Source organism: Carica papaya, chromosome 8, assembly GCF_054855325.1.
Source record: "Carica papaya isolate Zhongbai chromosome 8, ASM5485532v1, whole genome shotgun sequence".
Lineage (NCBI taxonomy): Eukaryota > Viridiplantae > Streptophyta > Magnoliopsida > Brassicales > Caricaceae > Carica > Carica papaya.
This window is the reverse complement of record NC_142316.1, coordinates 21,300,659-21,321,538: the sequence shown is the minus strand read 5'-3', so window position 1 is coordinate 21,321,538 and position 20,880 is coordinate 21,300,659. Positions and strand designations below refer to the sequence as shown.

Sequence of the window (20,880 nt, the reverse complement as noted above, 5' to 3'; positions counted from 1 at the left end):
GTTGACTCACATTTGCGTATAAACCAGCGGACCATAGTTCCAGTCGTGCGTAATGTCAAACGACCCATCTGAAAAAAAAAATGGGTGCAACACGAGAACTTCCCAGGAGGAAACGCATCCTTGTACTACTTTCGCCAAAGCACACTTAACTGCAGAGTTCTGATGGGATTCGATGCATTTGTGCTGGTATGATCGCACTTGTTTCATTTGGTGCTAAAAATAAATACACTCCTTCTCCTTCCCTCCCCCCTCCCATCATTTGTTTCCTTGTGTGTTCACACTGTACCTCTCCTTCTCGTTCTAATATCGATTAAATTGGCCCTGCTTCTTGACTCACATTTGCATATAAATCAGCAGACCATAGTTCCAGTCGCGCGTAACGTCGAATGAACCGTCTGAAAAAAAATTTGTCCGACAGGAGGACTTTTCAGGAGGTCACCCATCCGAGTACTACTCTCACTCAAGCACACTTAACCGCGGAGTTCTGATGGGATCCGGTGCATAAGTGCTGGTATGATCAAACCTATTTAATTTCGTGCTGCAAATACAAACACTCCTTCTCCTTTCTTCCCCCTCCCGTCATTTGTTTCCTTGTGCGTCTGCACTGCACCTCCCATTCTCGTTCAAATATCAAGTAAAATGCCACGGCGTCATGACTCACATTTGTAAATAAACCTGCGGACCATAATTCAACTCACGCATAACGTCGAAAGAATCATCTGCAAAAAAATGGGTGCAATACGAGGACTTCCCAAGAAAATGGGTGAAATATAAGGACTTCGCAGGAGGTCACCCATCCTAGTACTACTCTCGCCCAAGCACCCTTAACTTGCGGAGTTCTGATAGAATCCGTTGCATTAGTACTGGTATGATCGCTCATGTTTCATTCTGCGCTGCAAATACATACACTCTTTCTCCTTCCATCTCCCCTCTCGTCATTTGTTTCCTTGTGCGTGCACTCTGCATCTCTTCTTCTTGTTCTAATATCAAGTAAAATGCCCCCGCACCGTGACTCACCTTTGCGAATGAACCAGCAGTTCATAATTTCATTCGCGCATAACGTCGAACTACCCATCCAAAAAAAATGGGTGCAACACGAGGACTTCCCAGGAGGTCATCCATCTGAGTAAAATGCCCCCGCACCGTGACTCACCTTTGCGAATGAACCAGCGGTTCATAATTCCATTCGCGCATAACGTCGAACTACCCATCCGAAAAAAATGGGTGCAACACGAGGACTTCCTAGGAGGTCACCCATCTGAGTACTACTCTCGCCCAAGCACACTTAACTGCGGAGTCCTGATGGGATCCGGTGCATAAGTGCTGGTATGATCGCACCTGTTTAATTTTGCGCTGCAAATATATACACTCCTTCTCCTTTCTTCCCCCTCTCGTCATTTGTTTCCTTGTACGTGCGCACTGCACCTCCCGTTCTCGTTCAAATATCAAGTAAAATGCCACGTGCCGTAACTCACATTTGCGAATAAACTTGCGGACTATAATTCAAGTGGCGCGTAACGTCGAAAGAATCTTCTGTAAAAAAATAGGTGCAACACGAGGACTTCCGAAGATAATGGGTGAAATATAAGGACTTCGCAGGAGGTCACCCATCCTAGTACTACTCTCGCCCAAGAACCCTTAACTTGGGGAGTTATGATAGAATCCGTTACATTAGTGCTGGTATGATCGCTCATGTTTCATTCTGCGCTGTAAATACATACACTCTTTCTCCTTCCATCCCCCCTCCCGCCATTTGTTTCCTTGTGCGTCCACTTTGCATCTCTCTTTCTCGTTCTAATATCAAGTAAAATGCCCAGGCACCGTGATTCACCTTTGCGAATGAACCAGCGGTTCATATATCCATTCGCGCGCAACGTCAAACGACCCATCCGAAAAAAAATGGGTGCGACACGAGGACTTCCCAGGAGGTCACCCATCCGAGTACTACTCTCGCCCAAGCACACTTAACTGCGGAGTTCTGATGGGATCCGGTGCTTTAGTGCTGGTATGATCGCACCTGATTAATTTTGCGGTGAAAATACATTAACTCCTTCTCCTTTCTTCCCCCTCCCGTTATTTGTTTCCTTGTGTGTTCACACTGCACCTCTCCTTCTCGTTCTAATATCGATTAAAATGCTCCTGCTTCTTGACTCACATTTGCGTATAAACCAGCGGACCATAGTTCAAGTCACGCATAGCGTCGAACGACCCGTCTGAAAAAAAATTGGTCCGACACGAGGACTTCCCAGGAGGTCACCCATCCGAGTACTACTCCTGCCCAAGCAAACTTAACTGCGGAGTTTTGATGGGATCCGGTGCATTTGTGCAGGTATGATAGCGCCTATTTCATTTCGTGCTGAAAATACATAAACTCCTTCTCCTTCCCTCCCCCTCCCATCATTTGTTTCCTTGTGCGTTCAGACTGCACCTCTCCTTCTCGTTCCAATATCGATTAAAATGCCCCTGCTTCTTGACTCACATTTGCGTATAAACAAGCGGACCCTAGCTCCAGTCGCGCATAACGTCTAATGACCCGTCTGAAAAAAAATTTGTGCGACACGAGAACTTCCCAGGAGGACATCCATCCGAGAACTACTCTCTCCCAAGCACACTTAACTGCGGAGTTCTGATGGGATCCGGTACATTAGTGCTAGTATGATCGCACCTGTTTAATTTTGCGCTGCAAATACATACACTCCTTCTCCTTTCTTTCCCCTCCCGTCATTTGTTTCCTTGTGCGCGCGCAATGCTCCTCCCGTTCTCGTTCTAATATCAAGTAAAATGTCGCGGCGCCGTGACTCAAATTTGCGAATAAACCTGCGGATCATAATTCAAGTCGCGCGTAACGTTGAAAGAATCATCTGCAAAAAAATGGGTGCAACACGAGGACTTCACAAGAAAATGGGTGAAATATATGGACTTCGCAGGAGGTCATCCATCCTAGTACTGCTCTCGCCCAAGAACCCTTAACTTGGGGAGTTCTGATAGAATCCGCTGCATTAGTTCTGGTATGATCGCGCATGTTTCATTCTGCGTTGCAAATACATACACTCTTTCTCCTTCCATCCCCCCTCCCATCATTTGTTTCCTTGTGCGTGCACTCTGCATCTTTCATTCTCGTTCTAATATCAAGTAAAATGCCCTAGTACCATTAGTGCTGGTATGATCGCACCTGATTAATTTCACGCTAAAAATACATAAACTCATTCTCCTTTCTCCCCCCCCCCCCGTCATTTGTTTCCTTGTGCGTGCGCACTGCACCACCCGTTCTCGTTTAAATATCAAGTAAAATGTCACGGTGCCGTGACTCACATTTGCAAATAATCCTGCGGACCATAGTTCCAGTCGCGCATAACGTCGAACGACCTATCTGAAAAAAATTAGAGCAACACGAGAACTTCCCAGGAGGTAGCCCATCCCTATACTACTTTTGCCAAAGCACACTTAACTACGGAGTTCTGATAGGATCCGGTGCATTTGTGCAGGTATGATCGTGCCTGTTTCATTTCGTGCTGAAAATACATACACTCCATCTCTTTCCCTCCCCCCTCCCATCATTTGTTTCCTTGTTCGTTCACACTGCACCTCTCCTTCTCGTTCTAATATCGATTAAAATGCCCCTGCTTCTTGACTCACATTTGCAGATAAACCAGCGGACCATAGTTCCAGTCGCACGTAACGTCGAACGACTTTTCTGAAAGAAAATTGGTGCATTAGTGCTAATATGATCGCACCTGTTTAATTGCGTGCTGCAAATACATACACTCCTTGTCCTTTCTTCCCCCGCCTGTCATTTGTTTCCTGGTGCGTTCACACTTCACCTCTCCTTCTCGTTCAAATATCAAGTAAAATGGCACGACGCCATGACTCAAATTTGCGAATAAACCTGCGGACCATAATTCAAGTCGCGCGTAACGTAGAAAGAATCATCTGCAAAAAAATGGGTGCAACACGAGGACTTTCCAAGACAATGGGTGAAATATAAGGACTTCTCAGGAGGTCACCCATCCTAGTACTACTCTCGCCCAAGCACCCTTAACTGCGAAGTTCTTATAGAATCCGTTGCATTAGTGCTAGTATGATCGCTAATGTTTCATTCTGCGCTGCAAATACATAAACTTTTTGTCCTTCCATCCCCCCTCCAGTAATTTGTTTCCTTGTGCGTGCACTCTGCATCTCTCTTTCTCCTTCTAATATAAAGTAAAATGACCCGGCACCGTGACTCACCTTTGCGAATGAACCAGCGGTTCATAATTCAATTCACACGTAACATCGAACGACCCATCCGAAAAAAAAAGGGTGCAACACGAGGAGTTCCCAGGAGGTCACCCATCCGAGTACTACTCTCGCCCAAGCACACTTAATTGCGGAGTTCTGATGGGATCGGGTGCATAGGTGCTGGTATGATCGCACCTATTTCATTTTGCGCTGCTAATACATACACTCCTTCTCCTTTCTTCCCCCTCCCATCATTTGTTGCCTGGTACGTTCAGACTTCACCTCTCATTCTCGTTCTAATATCAATTAAAATACCTGTGCGTCTTGACTCACATTTGCGTATAAACTAGTGGACCATAATTCCAGTCGCGCGTAACGTCGAACGACCCATCTGAAAAAGATTATGGGTGCAACACGAGAACTTCCCAGGAGGTGACCCATCCTTGTACTACTTTCGCCAACACTTAACTGCAGAGTTCTGATGGGGTCCGGTGCATTTGTGCAAGTATGATCGCACTGTTTCATTTCCTGCTGTAAATACATACATTCCTTCTCTTCCCCTCCCCCCTCCCATCATTTGTTTCCTTGTGCGTTCACACTGCACATCTCTTTCTCGTTCTAATATCGATTAAAATGCCCCTGCTTCTTGATTCACATTTACCGATAAACCAGCGGACCATAGTTCCAGTCGCGCGTAACATCGAACGACTTGACTGAAAGAAAATTGGTGCGACACGAGGACTTCCCAAGAGGTCACCCATCTGAGTACTACTCTCGCCCAAGCACACTTAACTGTGGAGTTCTAATGGGACCCGGTGCATTAGTGCTGGAATGATCGCACCTGTTTAATTTCGCGATGCAAATACATACACTCCTTCTCCTTTCTTCCCCCTCCCGTCATTTGTTTCCTTGTGCGTGCGCACTGCACCTCCCGTTCTCGTTCAAATATCAAGTAAAATCGCACGGCGCATTGACTCAAATTTGTGAATAAACCTGCGGACTATAATTCAAGTCGTGCGTAACGTCGAAAGAATCATCTGCAAAAAAATGGGTGCAACACGAGGACTTCCCAATAAAATGGGTGAAATATAAGGACTTCGCAGGAGGTCATCCATCCTAGTACTGCTCTCGCCAAAGCACCCTTAACTGCGGAGTTCTTATAGAATTCGTTGCGTTAGTGCTAGAATGATCGCTCATGTTTCATTCTGCGCTGCAAATACATACATTCTTTCTCCTTCCATCCCCCCTCCCGTCAATTATTTCCTTGTGCGTGCACTCTGCATCTATCCTTCTCGTTCTAATATAAAGTAAAATGCCCCGACACTGTGACTTACCTTTGCGAATGAACCAGCGGTTCATAATTCCATTCGCGTGTAGCGTCGAACGACCCATTCGAAAAAAAATGGGTGCAACAAGAGGACTTCCCAGGAGGTCACCCATCTGAGTACTACTCTCGCCCTAACACACTTAACTGTAGAGTTTTGATGGGATCCAGTGCTTTAGGGCTCGTATGATCCCACCTGTCTAATTTTGCGCTGCAAATACATACACTCATTCTCCTTTCTTCCCCCTCCCGTCATTTGTTTTCTTGTGCGTGCGCAATGCACCTCCCGTTCTCGTTCAAATATCAAGTAAAATGCCACGGCGCCGTAACTCACATTTGCGAATAAACCTGCGGACCATAATTCAAGTCACGCGCAACGTCGAAAGAATCATCTACAAAAAAATGGTTGCAACACGAGAACTTCCCAAGAAAATGGGTGAAATATAAGGACTTCGCAGGAGGTCACCCATCCTAGTACTACTCTCGCCCAAGAACCCTTAACTTGGGGAGTTCTGATAGAATCCGTTGCATTAGTTCTGGTATGATCGCGCATGTTTCGTTCTGCGTTGCAAATATATACACTCTTTCTCCTTCCATCCCCCCTCCCATCATTTGTTTCCTTGTGCGTGCACTCTGCATCTCTCCTTCTCGTTCTAATATCAAGTAAAATGCCCTAGTACCATGACTCACCTTTGCGAATGAACCAGCGATTCATAATTCCATTTGCGCGAAACGTCGAATGACCCATCCGAAAAAAAAATGGGTGCAACACGAGGACTTCTGAGGAGGTCACCCATACGAGTACTACTCTCGCCCAAGCACACTTAATTGCGGAGTTCTGATGGGATCCGGTGAATTAGTGCTGGTATGATTGCACCTGTTTGATTTCGCGCCCCAAATACATACACTCCTTCTCCTTTCTTCCCCCTCCCGTCATTTGTTTCCTGGTGCGTTCACACTTCACCTCTCCTTCTCGTTCTAATATCAATTAAAATGCCCCTACGTCTTGACTCACATTTGTACATAAACCAGCGGATCATAGTTCCAGTCGCGCGTAAAGTCGAACGACCCATCTGAAAAAAAAAATGGGTGCAACACGAGAACTTCCCAGGAGGTAACCCATCCTTGTACTACTTTCGCCAAAACACACTTAACTGCGGAGTTCTGATGGGATCCGGTGCATTTGTGCTGGTATGATCGCACCTATTTCATTTCGTGCTGAAAATACATACACTCCTTCTCCTTCCCTCTCCCCTCCCATCATTTGTTTCCTTGTGCGTTCACACTGCACCTCTCCTTCTCATTCTAATATCGATTAAAATGCCCCTGCTTCTTGACTCATATTTGCGAATAAACCTGCGGACCATAGTTCCAGTCGCGCGTAACGTCGAACGACCCATCTAAAAAAGAAAATGGGTGCAACACGAAAACTTCCAAGGAGGTAACCCATCCATGTACTACTTTATCCAAAACACACTTAACTGCGGAGTTCTAATGGGATCCAGTGCACTTGGGCTGGTATGATCGCACCTGTTTCATTCCGTGCTGAAAATACATACACTCCTTATCCTTCCCTCCCTCCTCCCTTCATTTGTTTCCTTATGCGTTCACACTGCACCTCTCTTTCTCGTTCTAATATCGATTAAAATGCCCCTGCTTCTTGACTCACATTTGCGTATAAACCAGCGGACCATAGTTCCAGTCGCGCATAACATCGAACGACCGGTTTAAAAAAAAATTGGTGCGACACGAGAACTTCCCAGGAGGTCTCCCATCCGAGTACTACTCTTGCCCAAGCACAATTAACTGCGGAGTTTTGATGGGATCCGGTGCATTAGTGGTGGTATGATCCGACCTGTTTAATTTCGCGCTGCAAACACATACACTGTTTCTCCTTTCTTCCCCCTCCCGTCATATGTTTCTTGTGCGTGCGCACTGCACCTCCTGTTCTCGTTCAAATATCAATTAAAATGCCACGGCGCCGTGACTCACATTTGCGAATAAACATGCGGACCATAAATCAAGTCGCGCATAACGTCGAAAGAATCATCTACAAAAAAATGGGTGCAACACGAGGACTTCCCAAGAAAATTGGTGAAATATAAAGACTTCGCAGGAGGTCACCCATCCTAGTACCACTCTCGCCCAAGCACCCTTAACTTGTGGAGTTCTGATAGAATCCGTGGCATTAGTTCTAGTATAATCCCTCAGGTTTCATTCTGCGCTGCAAATACATACACTCTTTCTCCTTCCATCCCCCCTCCCGTCATTTGTTTCCTTGTGCGTGCACTCTGCATCTCTCATTCTCGTTCTAATATCAAGTAAAATGCCCCGGTACCGTGACTCACCTTTGTGAATGAACCAGCGGTTCATAAATCCATTCGTGCGTAACGTCGAACGACCCATCCAAAAAAAAAATGCGTGCAACACGAGGACTTCCTAGGAGGTCACCCATCCGAGTACTACTCTCGCCCAAGCACACTTATCTGCGGAGTTCTGATGGGATCTGGTGCATTAGTGCTAGTATGATCGCACATGTGTCATTTCGCGCTGCAAATACATACACTCCTTCTCCTTTCTTCCCCCTCCTGTTATTTTTTTCCTGGTGCGTTCACACTTCACCTCTCCTTCTCGTTCTAATATCAATTAAAATGCCCCTGCGTCTTGACTCACATTTGCGTATAAACCAGCATACAATAGTTCCAGTCGCCCGTAACGTCGAACGACCTATTTGAAAAAAAAAATGGGTGCAACACGAAAACTTCCCAGGAGGTAAACCATCCTTGTACTACTTTCGCCAAAGCACAATTAACTGTGGAGTTCTGATGGGATCCGGTGAATTTGTGCTGGTGTGATCGCACCTGTTTCATTTCGTGCTAAAAATACATACACCCCTTCTCTTTTCCTCTCCCCTCCCATCATTTGTTTCCTTGTGCGTTCACACTGCACCTCTCCTTCTCGTTCTAATATCGATTAAAATGCCCCTACTTGATGATTCACATTTGCGTATAAACCAGCGAACCATAGTTCCAGTCGCGCGTAACGTCGAACGACCCGTCTGAAAAAAAATTGGTGCGACACGAGGAATTCCCAAGAGGTCACCCATCTGAATATTACTCTCACCCAAGCACACTTAACTGCGGAGTTCTGATGGGATCTGGTGCATTAGTGCTGGTATGATCACACCTATTTAAATTCGCGCTGCAAATACATACACTCCTTCTCATTTCTTCCCCCTCCCGTCATTTGTTTCCTTGTACGTACGCACTGCACCTCCCGTTCTCGTTCTAATATCAAGTAAAATGCCACGGCGTCGTTACTCACATTTCTGAATAAACCTGCGGACCATAATTCAAGTCGCGCGTAACATCGAAAGAATCATCTGTAAAAAAATGTGTGCAACACGAGGACTTCCCAAGAAAATGGGTGAAATATAAGGACTTCGCTAGAGGTCACCCATCCTAGTACTACTCTCGCCCAAGCACCCTTAACCTGTGAAGTTCTGATATAATCCGTTGCATTAGTGCTAGTATGATCGCACCTGTTAAATTTCGCGCTGCAAATAAATACAGTCTTTCTCCTTTCTTCCCCCTCCCGTCATTTGTTTCCTTGTGCGTGCGCACTACACCTCCCGTTCTCGTTCAAATATCAAGTAAAATGCCCCTACGTCTTGACTCACATTTGCGTATAAACCAGCGGACCATAATTCCAGTCGCGCGTAACGTCGAACGACCCATCTGAAAGAAAAATAGGTGCAACACGAAAACTTCCCAGGAGGTAAACCATCCTTGTACTACTTTCGCCAAAGCAAACTTAACTGCGGAGTTCTGATGGGATCCGGTGCATTTGTGCTGGTATGATCGCACTTGTTTCATTTCGTGCTGAAAATACATACACTCCTTCTCCTTCCCTCCCCCCTCCCATCATTTGTTTCCTTGTGCGTTCACACTGCACCTCTTCTTCTCGTTCTAATATCGATTAAAATGCCCATGCTTCTTGACTCACATTTGCGTATAAACCAGCAGACCATAGTTGCAGTCGCGCGTAACGTCGAACGACCTATTTGTAAAAAACTTGGTGTGACATGAGGACTTCCTAGGAGGTCACCCATTCGAGTACTACTCTCGCCCAAGCACACTTAACTGCGGAGTTCTGATGGGATCCCGTGCATTAGTGCTGGTATGATCGCACCTATTTAATTTTGCGCTGCAAATACATACACTCCTTCACATTTCTTCCCACTCCCGTCATTTGTTTCCTTGTGCGTGGGCACTGCACCTCCCGTTCTCGTTCTAATATCAAGTAAAATGCCACGACGCCGTACTCACATTTGCGAATAAACCTACGGATCATAATTCAAGTCGCGCGTAATGTCGAAAGAATTATCTGTAAAAAAATTGGTGTAACACGAGGACTTCCCAAGAAAATGGGTGAAATATAAGGACTTCGCAGGAGGTCACCCATCCGAGTACTACTCTCGCCCAAGCACACTTAACTGCGGAGTTCTGATGGGATCCGGTGCATTAGTGCTGGTATGATCACACCTATTTCATTTTGCACTGCAAATACATATACTCCTTCTCCTTTTTTCCCCCTCCCGTCATTTGTGTCCTAGTGCGTTCCCACTTCACCTCTCCTTCTCGTTCTAATATCAATTAAAATGTCCCTGCCTCTTGTCTCACATTTGTGTATAAACGAGCGGACCATAGTTCCAGTCGCGCGTAATGTCGAACGATCCATCCGAAAAAAAAAATGGGTGCAACACGAGAACTTTCCAGGAGGTAACCCATCCTTGTACTACTTTCGCCAAAACACACTTAACTGCGGAGTTCTGATGGGATCCGGTGCATTTTTGCTGGTATGATCGCACCTGTTTTATTTAGTGCTGAAAATACATACACTCCTTCTCCTTCCGTCCCCCCTCCCAACATTAATTTCCTTGTGCGTTCACACTACACCTCTCCTTCTTGTTCTAGTATTGATTAAAATGCGCCTGCTTCTTGACTTACATTTGCGTATAAACCAACAGACCATAGTTCCAGTCGAGTGTAATGTCGAACGACCCGTTTAAAAAAAAATTTGTGCGACAAGAGGAATTCCTAGGAGGTCCCCCATCAGAGTACTACTCTCGTCCAAGCACACTTAACTGCGAAGTTCTGATGGGTTCCGGTGCATTAGTGCTGGCATGATCGCAACAATTTAATTTTGTGCTGTAAATACATACATTCCTTCTCCATTCTTCCGCCTCCCGTCATTTGTTTCCATGTGCGTGCGCACTATACTTCCTGTTCTCGTTAAAATATCAAGTAAAATGCCACGGTGGCGTAACTCACATTTGCGAATAAACTTGCGGACCATAATTCAAGTTGTGCATAATGTCGAAAGAATCATCTGCAAAAAAATGGGTTCAACACGAGGACTTCCCAGGAAAATGGAGTAAATATAAGTACTTCGCAGGAGGTCACCCATCCTAGTACTACTCTCGCCCAAACACCCTTAACTTGCGGAGTTATGATAGAATCCGTTGCATTATTGCTGGTATGATCGCTTATGTTTCATTCTGCGCTGCAAATACATACACTCTTTCTCCTTCCATCCCCCCTCCCGTCATTTGTTTCGTTGTGCGTGCACTCTGCATCTCTCTTTCTCGTTCTAATATCACGTAAAATGCCCCGACAGTGTGACTCACCTTTGCGAATGAACCAGCGGTTCATAATTCCATTCGCGCGTAACGTCTAACGACCCATCCAAAAAAAAAATGGGTGCAACACAAGGACATCCCAGGAGGTCATCCATCCGAGTATTACTCTCGCCAAAGCACACTTAACTGCAGAGTTCTGATGGGATCCGGTGCATTTATGATCGTACCTGTTTCATTCTACGCTGCAAATACATACACTCTTTCTCCTTCCATCCCCCTTACCGTCATTTGTTTCCTTGTGCGTGCACTCTGCATCTCTTCTTCTCGTTCTAATATCAAGTAAAATGCCCCGGTAATGTGACTCACCTTTGCGAATGAACCAGCGGTTCATAATTCCATTTGTGCGTGCACACTTCACCTCTCCTTCTCGTTCTAATATCAATTAAAATGCCCCAGCGTCTTTACTAACATTTGCGTATAAAGCATCGGACCATAGTTCCAGTCGCGCGTAACGTCGAACGACCCATCTGAAAAAAAAAATGGGTGCAACACGAGAACTTCCCAGGAGGTAACCCATCCTTTTACTACTTTCACCAAAGCACACTTAACTACATAGTTCTAATGGGATCCAGTGCATTTGTGCTGGTATGATCGCACCTGTTTCATTTCGTGCTGAAAATGCATACACTCCTTGTCCTTCCCACCCCCCTCCTATCATTTTTTTCCTTGTGCATTCACACTGCACCTCTCTTTCTCGTTCTAATATCGATTAAAATGCCCCTGCTTCTTGACTCACATTTGCGTATAAACCAGCGGACCATAGTTCCAGTCGCGCGTAACGTCGAACGACCCATCTGAAAAAAAATTTGTGCGACACGAGGACTTCCCAAGAGGTCAACCATCTGAGTACTACTCTTGCCCAAGGACACTTAACTGCGAAGTTCTAATGGGATCCGGTGCATTAGTGCTGGTATGATCGCACCTGTCTAATTTTGCACTGCAAATACATACACTCCTCCTTTCTACCCCCTCCCGTCATTTATTTCCTTGTGCGTGCGCACTGTACCTCTCATTCTCGTTCTAATATCAAGTAAAATACCACTGCGCCGTGACTCACATTTACGAATAAACCTGGGAACCATAATTCAAGTCGCGCGTAATGTCGAAAGAATCATCTGTAAAAAAATGGGTGCAACACGAGAACTTCCCAAGAAAATTGGTGAAATATAAGGACTTCGCAGGAGGTCACCCATCCTAGTACTACTCTCGCCCAAGCACCCTTAACTTGCGAAGTTCTGATAGAATCCGTTGCATTAGTGCTTGTATGATCGCTCATGTTTCATTCTGCGCTGCAAATACATAGACTCTTTCTCCTTCCATCCTCCCTCTCGTCATTTATTTCCTTGTGCGTGCACTCTGCATCTCTCATTCTCGTTCTAATATCAAGTAAAATGCCCTGGCACCGTGACTCAGCTTTACGAATGAACCAGCGGTTCATAATCCCATTCCTGCGTAACGTCGAACGACCCATCCGAAAAAAAATTGGTGCAACACGAGGACTTCCTAGGAGGTCACCCATCCAAGTACTACTCTCTCCCACGCACACTTAACTGCGAAGTTCTGATGGGATCCGGTGCATTAGTGCTGGTATGATCGTACCTGTTTCATTTCGCGCTGCAAATAAATACACTCTTTCTCCTTTCTTCGCCCTCTCGTCATTTGTTTCCTGGTGCGTTCGCACTTCACCTCTCCTTCTCGTTCTAATATGAATTAAAATGCCCCTGCGTCTTGACTCACTTTTGCGTATAAAACAGCTTACCATAGTTCCAATCGCGCGTGACGTCGAACGACCCATCTGAAAAAAAAATGGGTGCAACACGAGAACTTTCAAGGAGATAACCCATCCTTATAATACTTTCGCCAAAGCACACTTAATTGTGGAGTACTAATAGGATCTGGTGCATTTGTGCTGGTATGATCGCACCTGTTTAATTTTGTGCTGAAATTACATACACTCCTTCTCCTTCCCTCCCCCCTCCCATCATTTGTTTCCTTGTGCGTTCAAACTACACCTCTCTTTCTCGTTCTAATATCGATTAAAATGCCCTTGCTTCTTGACTCACATTTGCGTATAAACCAGCTGACCATAGTTCCAATCGCGTGTAACGTCAAATGACCCGTCTGAAAAAAAAAATTGGTGCAACACGAGGACTTCCCAGAAGGTCACCCATCCGAGAACTACTCTCGCCCAAACACACATAACTACGTAGTTCTAATGAGATCCAGTGCAATGGGGCTGGGATGATCCAATTATTTAATTTTTGCGCTGCAAATTCATACACTCCTTCTCCTTTCTTCCCCCTCCCGTAATTTGTTTCCTTGTGCGTGCGCACTGCACCTCCCGTTCTCGTTCTAATATCAAGTAAAATGCCACGGTGGCGTGGCTCACATTTGCGAATAAACTTGCAGACCATAATTCAAGTCACGCAAAGCGTCAAAAGAATCATCTACAAAAAAAATGGGTGCAACAAGATGACTTCACAATAAAATCGGTGAAATATAAGGACTTCGCAGGAGGTCACCCATCCTAGTACTACTCTCACCCAAGCACCCTTAACTGCAGAGTTCTAATAAAATCCGTTGCATTAGTGCTGGTATGATCACTCATGTTTTATTCTGCGCTACATATACATACTCTTTCTCCTTCCATCCCCCCACCCGTCATTTGTTTCCTTGTGCGTGCACTCTACATCTCTCTTTCTCGTTCTAATGTCAAGTAAAATACCGCGGTACCGTGACTCGCCTTTGCGAATGAAACAACAGTTCATAAATCCATTCGCGCGTAACGTCGAACGATCCATCCAAAACAAATGGGTGCAACACGAGGACTTCCCAAGAGGACACCCATTCGAGTACTACTCTTGCCCAAGCACACTTAACTGCGGAGTTCTGATGGGACCCGGTGCATTAGTGCTAGTATGATCGTATCTGTTCCATTTTGTGCTGCAAATAAATACAGTCCTTCTTCTTTCTTCCCCCTCCCGTCATTTGTTTCCTGGTGCGTTCACACTTCACCTCTCCTTCTCGTTCTAATATCAATTAAAATGCCCCTGCGTCTTGACTCACATTTGCGTATAAACCAGCGGAACATAGTTCCAGTCGCACGTAACGTCGAACGACCCATCTTAAAAAAAAAAGGGTACAACACGAGAACTTCTCAGGAGTTAACCCATCCTTGTACTACTTTCGCCAAAGCACACTTAACTGCGGAGTACTGATGGGATCCGGTGCATTTATGCTGGTATGATCGCACCTGTTTCATTTTGTGCTGAAAATACATACACTTCTTCTCCTTTCCTCCCCCCTCCCATCATTTATTTCCTTGTGCGTTCACACTGCACCTCTTATTCTCGTTCTAATATCGATTAAAATGCCCCTGCTTCTTGACTCACATTTGCGTATAAACCAGCGGACTATAGTTCCAGTCACGCGTAACGTCGAACGACCCGTCTGAAAAAAAATTTGTACGACACGAGGACTTCCCAGGAGGTCACCCATCTGAGTACTACTCTTGCCCAAGAACAATTAACTACGGAGTTCTGATGGGATCCGGTGCATTAGTGCTAGTATGATCACACCTATTTAATTTTGCGCTGCAAATATATACACTCTTTCTCCTTTCTTCCCCCTCCCGTAATTTTGTTTCCTTGTGCGTGCGCACTGCACCCCTCGTTCTCGTTCTAATATCAAGTAAAATGACACGGCGCTGTGACTCACATTTGCGAATAAACCTGGGGACCATAATTCAAGTCGCGCGTAACGTCGAAAGAATCATCTGCAAAAAGATCGGTGAAATATAAGGACTTCGCAGGAGGTCACCCATCATAGTTCTACTCTCGCCAAAGCACCCATAACTTGCGGAGTTCTAATAGAATCTGTTGCATTAGTGCTGGTAAGATCGCTCATGTTTTACTCTGCGCTGCAAATACATACACTCTTTCTCCTTCTATCCCCCCTCCCATCATTTGTTTCCTTGTGCGTGCACTCTGCATCTCTCCTTCTCGTTCTAATATCAAGTAAAATGCCCCGGCACCGTGACTCATCTTTGCGAATGAACCTGCGGTTCATAATTCCATTCGCGCGTAACGTCGAATGACCCATTCGAAAAAAAATTTGTGCAACACGAGGACTTCCCAGGAGGTCACGCATCCGAGTACTACTCTCTCCCAAGCACACTTAACTGCGTAGTTCTGATAGAATCCGGTGCATTAGTGCTGGTAGGATCGCACCTGATTAATTTCGCGCTGCAAATACATTCACTCCTTCTCTTTTCTTCCCCCTCCCGTCATTTGTTTCCTTGTGCGTGCGCACTGCATCTCCCGTTCTCGTTCAAATATCAAGTAAAATGCCACGGCGCCGTGACTCACATTTGCAAATAAACTTGCGGACCATAATTCAAGTCACGCGTAACGTCAAAAGAATCATCTACAAAAAAATGGGTGCAACACGAGGACTTCCCAAGAAAATGGGTGAAATATAAGGACTTCGCAGGACGTCACCCATCCTAGTACTACTCTCGCCCATGTACCCTTAACTTGCGGAGTTCTGATAGAATCTGTTGCATTAGTGGTGGTACGATTGCTCATGTTTCATTCTCCGCTGCAAATACATACACTCTTTCTCCTTCCATCCCCCCTCCATTCATTTGTTTCCTTATGCGTGCACTCTGCATCTCTTCTTCTCGTTCTAATGTCAAGTAAAATACCCCAGCACCGTGATTCACCTTTGCGAATGAACCAGCGTTCCATAATTCCATTCGCGCGTAACGTCGAACGACCCATCCGAAAAAAAATGGGTGCAACACGAGGACTTCCCAGGATGTCACCCATCTGAGTACTACTCTCGCCCAAGCACACTTAACTGCGAAGTTTTGATGGGATACCGTGCTTTGGTGCTGATATGATTGCACCTATTTAATTTCGTGATGAAAATACATACACTCCTCCTTCCCTCCCCCTCCCATCATTTGTTTCCTTGTGCGTTATCACCGCACATCTCCATCTCATTCTAATATTGATTAAAATGCCCCTTCTTCTTGATTCACATTTGCGTATAAACCAGCGGACCATAGTTCCAGTCGCGCGTAACGTCGAACGACCCGTCTGAAAAAAAATTCGTACGACACGAGGACTTCCCAGGAGGTCACCCATCCGAGTACTACTCTCGCCCAAGCATAATTAACTACGGAGTTCTGATGAGATCCGGTGCATTAGTGCTAGTATGATCACATCTATTTAATTTTGCACTGCAAATACATACACTCCTTCTCCTTTCTTCCCCCTCCCGTAATTTTGTTTCCTTGTGCGTGCGCACTGCACTTCTCGTTCTCGTTCTAATATCAAGTAAAATGCCACGGCGCCGTGACTCACATTTGCGAATAAACCTGCGGACCATAATTCAAGTCGCGCGTAACGTCGAAAGAATCATCTGCAAAAAAATGGGTGAAATATAAGGACTTCGAAGGATGTCACCCATCCTAGTACTACTCTCACCAAAGCACCCTTAACTTGCGGAGTTCTGATAGAATCTGTTGCATTAGTGCTGGTAAGATCGCTCATGTTTCACTCTGCGCTACAAATACATACACTCTTTCTCCTTTCATCCCCCCTCATTTCATTTGTTTCCTTGTGCGTGCACTGTGCATCTCTCCTTCTCGTTCTAATATCAAGTAAAATGCCCTGGCATCGTGACTCACCTTTGCGAATGAACCAATGGTTCATAATTCCATTCGCGAGTAATGTCAAAAGACCCATCTGAAAAAAAAAGCTTGCAACACGAGGACTTACCAGGAGGTCACCCTTCCGAGTACTACTCTCTCCCAAGCACACTTAACTGCAGATATTTGATGGGATCCGGTGCATTAGTGCTAGTATGATCGCACCTGTTTCATTTCGCGCTACAAATACATTCACTCCTTTCACTCCTTCTCCTTTCTTCCCCCTCCCGTCATTTGTTTCCTGGTGCGTTCACACTTCACCTCTCCTTTTCGTTCTAATATCAATTAAAATGCCGCTGCGTCTTGACTCACATTTACGTATAAACCAGCGGACCATAGTTCCAGTCGCGTGTAATGTCGAACAACCTATCTGAAAAAAAAGGGTGCAACACGAGAATTTCCCAGGAGGTAACCCATCCTTGTACTACTTTCGCCAAAGCACACTTAACTGCGGAGTTCTGATGGGATCCGGTGCATTTTTGCTGGTATGATCGCACCTATTTCATTTCGTGCTGAAAATACATACAGTACTTCTCCTTTCCTCCCACCTCCCATTATTTGTTTCCTTGTGGGTTCACACTGAACCTCTTTTTCTCGTTCTAATATCAATTAAAATGCCCCTGCATCGTGACTCACATTTGCGAATAAACCTGCGGACCATAATTCAAGTCGCACGTAATGTCGAAAGAATCATCTGCAAAAAAATGGGTGCAACACGAGGACTTCCCAAGAAAATGGGCGAAATATAAGGACTTCGCAGGAGGTCACCCATCCTAGACTCTCGCCCAAGCACCCTTAACTTGCGGAGTTCTGATAGAATCCGTTGCATTAGTGCTGGTATGGTCGCTCATGTTTCATTCTGCGCTGCAAATACATACACTCTTTCTCCTTCCATCCCCCCTCCCGTCATTTGTTTCCTTGTGCGTGCACTCTGCATCTCTTCTTCTCGTTCTAATATCAAGTAAAATGCCTGGCACCGTGACTCACCTTTGCGAATGAACCAGCGGTTCATAATTCCATTCGCGCGTAACGTCGAACGACCCATCCGAAAAAAAATGGGTGCATCACGAGGACTTCCTAGGAGATCACCCATCTAAGTAGTACAATCGCCCATGCACACTTACTTGTGTAGTTCTGATGGGTTCCGGTGCATTAGTGCTGGTATGATCGCACCTGTTTCATTTCGCACTGCAAATACATACACACCTTCTCCTTTCTTCCCCCTCCTGTCATTTGTTTCCTAGTGCGTTCACACTTCACTTCTCTTTCTCATTTTAAGATATTTTAAAATGCCCCTGCGTCTTGACTCACATTTACATATAAACCAGCGGACCATAGTTCCAGTCGCGCGTAATGTCGAACGACCCATCTGAAAAAAAATGGGTGCAACACGAGAACTTCACAAAAGGTAACCCATCCTTGTACTACTTTCGTCAAAACACACTTAACTGCGGAGTTCTAATGGGATATGGTGCATTTGTGCTGGTATGATCGCACCTGTTTCATTTCGTGCGTAAAATACATACTCCTTCTCCTTCCTTCTCACCTCCCATCAATTATTTCCTTGTGCGTTCACACTGCACCTCTCCTTCTCGTTTTAATATCGATTAAAACGTTCTGCTTCTTGACTTACATTTGCGTATAAACCAGCGGACCATAGTTCCAGTCACGCGTAACATCGAACGTCCCGTCTGAAAAAAAATATGTACAAAACAAGGACATCCTAGGAGGTCACCCATCCGAGTACTACTCTCGCCCAAGCACACTTAACTGCGGAATTCTGATAGGATCCGGTGCATCAGTGCTGGTATGATCGCACCTGTTTCATTTTGCGCTGCAAATACATACTCTCATTCTCCTATCTTCCCCCTCCCGTCGTTTGTTTCCTTGTGCGTGCACACTGCATCTCCCCTTATCGTTCAAATATCAAGTAAAATGCCACGGCGCCGTGACTCACATTTGCAAATAAACCTGCGGACCATAAATCAAGTCGCACGTAACGTCGAAAGAATCATCTGCAAAAAAATGGGTGCAACACGAGGACTTTCCAAGAAAATGGGTGAAATATAAGGATTTCGCAGGAGGTCACTCATCCTAGTACTACTCTCGCCCAAGCACCCTTAACTTGCGGAGTTTTTATAGAATCCGTTGCATTAGTGCTTGTATGATCGCTCATGTTTCATTATGCGCTGCAAAGACATGCACTCTTTCTCCTTCCGTCCCCCCTCCCGTCATTAGTTTCCTTGTGCGTGCACTCTGCATCTCTCCTTCTTGTTCTAATATCAAGAAAAATGCGACGGCACCGTGACTCACCTTTGCGAATGAACCAACGGTTCATAATTCCATTCGCGCGTAATGTCAAACGACCCATCCGAAGAAAATGGGTGCAACATGAGGACTTCCCAAGAGGTCACCCATCCGAGTAATACTCTCGCCCAAGCACATTTAACTACAGAGTTTTGATAGGATCCGGTGAATTAGTGCTGGTATGATAGCACATCTTTCATTTCGCGCTGCAAATACATACACACCTTCTCCTTCCCTCCCCCCTCTTGTCATTTGTTTCCTTGTGCGTTCACACTGCACCTCTCCTTCTCGTTCTAATATCAAGTAAAATGCCCTGGCACCTTGACTCACCTTTGCGAATGAACCAACGGTTCATAATTCCATTCGCGCGTAATGTCGAAAGACCCATCCGAAAAAAAATGGGTGCATCACGAGGACTTCCCAGGAGGTCACACATCCGAGTACTACTCTCGCCCAAGCACACTTAACTGCGGAGTTCTGATGGGATCCAGTGCATTAGTGCTGGTATGATCGCACCTGTTTCATTTCGCGCTGCAAATACACACACTCCTTATCCTTTCTTCCCCGTCCCGTTATTTGTTTCCTGGTGCGTTCACACTTTACATCTCCTTCTCGTTCTAATATCATTTAAAATGCCCCTGCGTTTTGACTCACATTTGCGTATAAACCAGCGGACCATAGTTCCAGTCGAGTGTAACGTCGAACGGCCCATCTGAAAAAAAAAATAGGTACAACACGAGAACTTCCCAGGAGGTAACCCATCCTTGTACTACTTTCGCCAATGCACACTTAACTGCAGAGTTCTGATAAGATCCGGTGCATTTATGCTGGTATGATCGCAACTGTTTCATTTCGTGCTGAAAATACATACACTCCTTCTCCTTCCCTCCCCCCTCCCATCATTTGTTTCCTTGTGCGTTCTCACTGCATCTCTCCATCTCATTCTAATATCGATTAAAATGTCCCTGCTTCTTGACTCACATTTGCGTGTAAACCAGCGGACCATAGTTCCAGTCGCGTGTAACGTCGAACGACCCATCTGAAAAAAAATTTGTACGACACGAGGACTTCCCAGGAGGTCACCCATCCGAGTACTACTCTCGCCCAAGCATAATTAACTACGGAGTTCTGATGGGATCCGGTGCATTAGTGCTACTATGATCACACCTATTTAAATTTACACTGCAAATACATACACTCCTTCTCCTTTCTTCCCCCTCCCGTAATTTTGTTTCCTTGTGCGTGCGCACTGCACCTCTCGTTCTCATTCTAATATCAAGTAAAATGCCACGGCGCCGTGACTCACATTTGCGAATAAACCTGCGAACCATAATTCAAGTCGCGCGTAACGTCAAAAGAATCATCTGCAAAAAATGGGTGAAATATAAGGACTTCGCAGGAGGTCACCCATCCTAGTACTACTCTCCCCAAAGCATCCTTAACTTGTGGGGTTCTGATAGAATCCGTTGCATTAGTGCTGGTAAGATCACTCATGTTTCACTCTGCGCTACAAATACATACACTCTTTCTCCTTCCATCCCCCCTCCCATCATTTGTTTCTTTGTGCGTGCACTCTGCATCTCTCTTTCTCGTTCTAATATCAAGTAAAATGCT

The 20,880-nt window shown here is 45.4% G+C and overlaps 1 non-coding gene and 30 pseudogenes across 1 annotated transcript; all 31 read right to left on the bottom strand.

The window, feature by feature from the left end:
* Positions 1 to 406: 406 nt before the first annotated feature.
* LOC148251679 (5S ribosomal RNA) lies at positions 407 to 525 on the bottom strand (annotated as a pseudogene).
* A 696-nt stretch (positions 526 to 1,221) lies between these two features.
* On the bottom strand, positions 1,222 to 1,340 carry LOC148251678 (5S ribosomal RNA; annotated as a pseudogene).
* A 560-nt stretch (positions 1,341 to 1,900) lies between these two features.
* Positions 1,901 to 2,019, bottom strand: LOC148251677 (5S ribosomal RNA). Its single transcript, XR_015814279.1, has one exon. It is a non-coding gene; the product is annotated as a 5S ribosomal RNA (ribosomal RNA).
* A 205-nt stretch (positions 2,020 to 2,224) lies between these two features.
* LOC148251676 (5S ribosomal RNA) lies at positions 2,225 to 2,343 on the bottom strand (annotated as a pseudogene).
* Positions 2,344 to 2,548: 205 nt separating this feature from the next.
* Positions 2,549 to 2,667, bottom strand: LOC148251675 (5S ribosomal RNA; annotated as a pseudogene).
* A 1,629-nt stretch (positions 2,668 to 4,296) lies between these two features.
* LOC148251674 (5S ribosomal RNA) lies at positions 4,297 to 4,415 on the bottom strand (annotated as a pseudogene).
* A 527-nt stretch (positions 4,416 to 4,942) lies between these two features.
* LOC148251673 (5S ribosomal RNA) lies at positions 4,943 to 5,061 on the bottom strand (annotated as a pseudogene).
* Positions 5,062 to 6,302: 1,241 nt separating this feature from the next.
* Positions 6,303 to 6,421, bottom strand: LOC148251672 (5S ribosomal RNA; annotated as a pseudogene).
* Positions 6,422 to 6,628: 207 nt separating this feature from the next.
* On the bottom strand, positions 6,629 to 6,747 carry LOC148251671 (5S ribosomal RNA; annotated as a pseudogene).
* A 533-nt stretch (positions 6,748 to 7,280) lies between these two features.
* On the bottom strand, positions 7,281 to 7,399 carry LOC148251670 (5S ribosomal RNA; annotated as a pseudogene).
* A 561-nt stretch (positions 7,400 to 7,960) lies between these two features.
* Positions 7,961 to 8,079, bottom strand: LOC148251669 (5S ribosomal RNA; annotated as a pseudogene).
* A 207-nt stretch (positions 8,080 to 8,286) lies between these two features.
* Positions 8,287 to 8,405, bottom strand: LOC148251668 (5S ribosomal RNA; annotated as a pseudogene).
* Positions 8,406 to 8,611: 206 nt separating this feature from the next.
* On the bottom strand, positions 8,612 to 8,730 carry LOC148251667 (5S ribosomal RNA; annotated as a pseudogene).
* A 561-nt stretch (positions 8,731 to 9,291) lies between these two features.
* On the bottom strand, positions 9,292 to 9,410 carry LOC148251666 (5S ribosomal RNA; annotated as a pseudogene).
* Positions 9,411 to 9,616: 206 nt separating this feature from the next.
* LOC148251665 (5S ribosomal RNA) lies at positions 9,617 to 9,735 on the bottom strand (annotated as a pseudogene).
* Positions 9,736 to 9,969: 234 nt separating this feature from the next.
* LOC148251664 (5S ribosomal RNA) lies at positions 9,970 to 10,088 on the bottom strand (annotated as a pseudogene).
* Positions 10,089 to 10,295: 207 nt separating this feature from the next.
* Positions 10,296 to 10,414, bottom strand: LOC148251663 (5S ribosomal RNA; annotated as a pseudogene).
* A 206-nt stretch (positions 10,415 to 10,620) lies between these two features.
* On the bottom strand, positions 10,621 to 10,739 carry LOC148251662 (5S ribosomal RNA; annotated as a pseudogene).
* A 1,309-nt stretch (positions 10,740 to 12,048) lies between these two features.
* LOC148251661 (5S ribosomal RNA) lies at positions 12,049 to 12,167 on the bottom strand (annotated as a pseudogene).
* A 558-nt stretch (positions 12,168 to 12,725) lies between these two features.
* On the bottom strand, positions 12,726 to 12,844 carry LOC148251660 (5S ribosomal RNA; annotated as a pseudogene).
* A 1,210-nt stretch (positions 12,845 to 14,054) lies between these two features.
* LOC148251659 (5S ribosomal RNA) lies at positions 14,055 to 14,173 on the bottom strand (annotated as a pseudogene).
* Positions 14,174 to 14,379: 206 nt separating this feature from the next.
* LOC148251658 (5S ribosomal RNA) lies at positions 14,380 to 14,498 on the bottom strand (annotated as a pseudogene).
* A 206-nt stretch (positions 14,499 to 14,704) lies between these two features.
* On the bottom strand, positions 14,705 to 14,823 carry LOC148251657 (5S ribosomal RNA; annotated as a pseudogene).
* Positions 14,824 to 16,035: 1,212 nt separating this feature from the next.
* Positions 16,036 to 16,154, bottom strand: LOC148251656 (5S ribosomal RNA; annotated as a pseudogene).
* Positions 16,155 to 16,356: 202 nt separating this feature from the next.
* Positions 16,357 to 16,475, bottom strand: LOC148251655 (5S ribosomal RNA; annotated as a pseudogene).
* Positions 16,476 to 17,339: 864 nt separating this feature from the next.
* LOC148251654 (5S ribosomal RNA) lies at positions 17,340 to 17,458 on the bottom strand (annotated as a pseudogene).
* Positions 17,459 to 18,339: 881 nt separating this feature from the next.
* LOC148251653 (5S ribosomal RNA) lies at positions 18,340 to 18,458 on the bottom strand (annotated as a pseudogene).
* A 203-nt stretch (positions 18,459 to 18,661) lies between these two features.
* On the bottom strand, positions 18,662 to 18,780 carry LOC148251652 (5S ribosomal RNA; annotated as a pseudogene).
* Positions 18,781 to 19,665: 885 nt separating this feature from the next.
* LOC148251651 (5S ribosomal RNA) lies at positions 19,666 to 19,784 on the bottom strand (annotated as a pseudogene).
* A 207-nt stretch (positions 19,785 to 19,991) lies between these two features.
* LOC148251650 (5S ribosomal RNA) lies at positions 19,992 to 20,110 on the bottom strand (annotated as a pseudogene).
* Positions 20,111 to 20,316: 206 nt separating this feature from the next.
* On the bottom strand, positions 20,317 to 20,435 carry LOC148251649 (5S ribosomal RNA; annotated as a pseudogene).
* Positions 20,436 to 20,880: the final 445 nt, after the last annotated feature.